The 3,666-nt window shown below is 35.9% G+C and overlaps 1 long non-coding RNA gene across 1 annotated transcript; it reads left to right on the top strand.

The window, feature by feature from the left end:
• Window positions 1-1,361: 1,361 nt before the first annotated feature.
• LOC112501175 lies at window positions 1,362-2,953 on the top strand. Its single transcript, XR_003067431.1, has 3 exons — window positions 1,362-1,500; window positions 1,954-2,056; window positions 2,775-2,953. It is a non-coding gene; the product is annotated as an uncharacterized LOC112501175 (long non-coding RNA).
• Window positions 2,954-3,666: the final 713 nt, after the last annotated feature.

Genomic DNA, 3,666 nt, shown 5'->3' with positions numbered 1-3,666 from the left:
AGTTTGGAATCTGAGAAGCCTATAGGCTGTTACAGTGCTTTAGTGCAGGTAAAGTAGTTGTTTTTATGTTTGGGTGTACAATATTTTACTTTTTTCTGTTAAGATTGTTAATTTCGATTGTCCTCGTTATTTTGTGACACTTGAGTTATCTAGATGTTTTAGACTTGCAAAATTGAATGTTGTTCTTGGTTGTAGATTTGTGATCCAAGTTTGTATTATATCTGCCTTTCATTCCTTGCTCAAATATTTGGTAAAATGTTTTCTATAGACATCTCAGTTTTGCCCTTGGTTTCTTCTTTTATCAATCAAGCTTTGTGAACTTTGAAAACTTTCTCATATGTTGTCAATATGTTCTTAGACACAAAGCAAATAGGCTGCATMTATTCTAGCTCATTTGGAGGATTCTAACTATGAATTGATTGAAGAAGATACATCTTTAAATAGGTCTATGCAATTTTAACACCTGGGCACAGGTTAGCACTTGAGCTCATGTTTTAAGGCTTATCATTTGCAACACTTGAGCCAAAATGTACACCAGAGTCCAGACAATGTGATGAGAATTTAGGACAGTTTGGTGATTGATATGATGATGATAATTGGTGGATTATCTAAAACTAGGTCGCTTGTATGCTTTATARAAGCACTCTTGTTAAGGTTTAGATATATGAAATGTATGAGGCTCTATATTTTGTCTTTGTAGGACCCATCAAATTGATGACGCTCTTGATTGTTTAAACGAGATGGTTGATTGGGGTGTTCATCCGAATGCTATAACATATAATATCCTGATCTTTTCATTATGTATTATTGGTGATGTTTTTAAAGCAAAGGCTTTGATGAAGAATATGCAAACGAATGGGGTAAAGCCAGATGTTTTATTCTTTCAATGCTTTGATTCAGAACTTTTGTACGATGAAGAAGGTCGAGAAGGCACACAGGGTCCTCTTGATGATGTTGACTTTAGGTTTGACTCCAGATCAAGAGACACCCTATTGCTGTTGTTGCTGCTGTATTTCGTAGGTAATCAACAGTAAACAGTAAGCAGACTTTAGTAGTATGTAYGTATAGACCCATATAGACATTGACATGTTGTGGTCTACTGTTTATGAACTGAACAAATGGACTCTTTTGTCTTTTTACCTCTTGTGAAAAAAATCTATATTACCTTCTCTCTCTCTATGTCCATCTCTTGCAGTTTTAAACAGCATGAGAACTGGACGAACTAGCAACATGAGAAAAGGCGAGTCCTTGGGTTCACTCTCTGCTGTTCCAGATAAGTTGCGGGCTTCTTCTCTTCCTTCTATTCCCAAGATCGAGAACATGCTCCTGGATCCTCCCTCTAACATGAAATGGTTAGTTGACGAGATAGTAGWGTTCATCATCAAGAATGGGAGGCAGTACTTGTGGAACAAGACCGAGCCCATGGGAGATTCCCGTTCCTAATCCCATCAAACAAATTCCATCCATACTATTTAAAAGTTCTCCAAAAAAACCCAGGAGGTACTTTCTTCTCAACAATTTTGTTATAATATTTTATTTGGTGTCTTGAATCATGGTGCTCTTCATAGTTCATACTCAACTTTCCCCGATTTTCTTTAGGCTGTATCGTTGGCCAGGAAGTCCACTTTAACTTGCTTATGATTTACATGCAAAGTTATGAGTACAGKTCTTAGTTATGCAAACTATTGTTTACTAGAATACAATATTGAGCTTCTAATTGCAATATGCAGSYTGGTAGTTTCATAGCAGATTTGGTAACTCGTCCATTTGAAACACTTGTAGTTAACCAAACACTTCTCCCCACCAGATACAAATTTACTTGCTGAAAATAGTGTTGGACATTATGCTCTATGACATTTGATTTCATGTTGTAGTATGTGATATGACTTTTACTKAAACATTTGACATTGGTTGTGCATCCTAATGTAATATAGTTATCTTCATTATGGACAGGTTGGTTTGGTAAGAGAGAAGGCATTTGGTACCACAAAAGATTGGATGCTTTATATTGMGGATTGTGCAAATTCAAGGGCTTCGACTGTATTTATTCGTGGGGGTAAGATATCATTCATGTTGCTTTTGATAGTTACATGTATTTATTTTTTACTTAAGCATTATGGTATAATGACACAAGATTGAGTGGTGTTGATTACTAATTTAGGTAGAATAAATATGATGGTGGCGGTAAGTGTAGGCAGCGAGACTTGATGGGTTCTGTTTTTGTACTATTGAGCTGAATGGTATCTGCTAGATCGAGATTGCAATTCTTATGKGAACATCAAGAWGATGGTTTTCAAAACATAATTGAAGATGAGCCTTTTTTTCTACTGCATAATTGAGATTGCAATCATATTGTTGTTGGTGCATCTTTGATCATGGAATGTAACTAATACATATAATTTTCTTTCATATAATTGATGACAGATTTAACAACATAAAACTGAAGATGTCCTTTCTTTTAAAAGCTTTGAAGTTGGAAATAACTAACCTCTTTAMTGGGTTGTTACCATAAAAATGAAGGTTTTTTGTTTGCAATCATAGGACAATTTTCTTGGAACAGTATTACTTTCTAAAAAGGACAGGGATGATATGTTTGAAGAGCAAATTTTGTATATGTATCATATTGCGATGATGGGCTACTATTTTCTTGCTATCTGAATGTGGTTCTTAAATGATGGCTCAGTTATCAACTGTTACTGAATGTACTTGTTATATGTGTTGATGGGTTCATTCATGGTTGTCTAACCTATAGTGTACTGAAACTTGCTGTGCAGGGTCCTGGTGGAAGGCCGAGCTTTGGTCGTGGAGGTGGCAGTTATGGAGGAGGCGCACCACCAAGCTCAAGTTTCGCTTAAACATATTTCATATTCATACGGTGTTTGCAGTTGAATTTTAAACTTGATCTTGAAATGCTGTGCTTTCTTTCACTTGTTATATGATCTACAATTTTGTTGATTTGATTGGTTCTCTTTCTCCATGATAATTCTTCTAAATTTAGAATATTGTAAGGTGGTTTTTGCAGCTATTGGTTATTTTGAAAAAACCCCTGCCAGAAGGTCATTTTAACCAAAGGACAAGTGTGTACACATGGAGACATAATGTAACTACATGTGTAAACAGGTTGAAGGAATTCATCAAGGAACAATTAGTTAGCACTCCTACAGCTGCAAAACCTCCTGCACCTGTGGCTCAACTAACTACTCCAGCCATTGCAGCATCAGACCCGGGGGCTATGCTCGCTGGTTTGCTGTAAAAAACTTTGAACATAATATCATCAAATACAAGCCCATTGTCAACAAACTGTAAAATGGTTTATATTAGAAGCAGGCAATGATAAAAACAAGCGTGGGCTGGCGTCGGGATTAAAAGGTAAGCTTACAAACGAGCAGCATAGCAATAGAGTTGGATTTGAGAGGGGTTTGATGAGTGGAATTTTTTTCAGGTTGTGTTATTAGGTCATGTTTTCTTTCTCATTTTTGGTGGTGAGGGTTTATCTGTTTATACAAGTTTTTTTTTCGGTCTTTTCCTTCGGTTAGTTTTCAACATTTACCTTTGATATTTATTTAATGGTCATGTTGCAATTGGATCAAAGTGGTTGTGTAATATGAATAGGATGTGAAAAATTGCCAAAGGGTTGAAGTTGACTGTAACTTTATAATTGCATTT

The sequence above is a fragment of the Cynara cardunculus genome (assembly GCF_001531365.2).
Source record: "Cynara cardunculus var. scolymus isolate 2C chromosome LG 1, CcrdV1, whole genome shotgun sequence".
Taxonomy (NCBI): domain Eukaryota; kingdom Viridiplantae; phylum Streptophyta; class Magnoliopsida; order Asterales; family Asteraceae; genus Cynara; species Cynara cardunculus.
The sequence above is the reverse complement of the archived record's forward strand: the minus strand, read 5'-3'. Positions and strand labels throughout refer to the sequence as shown.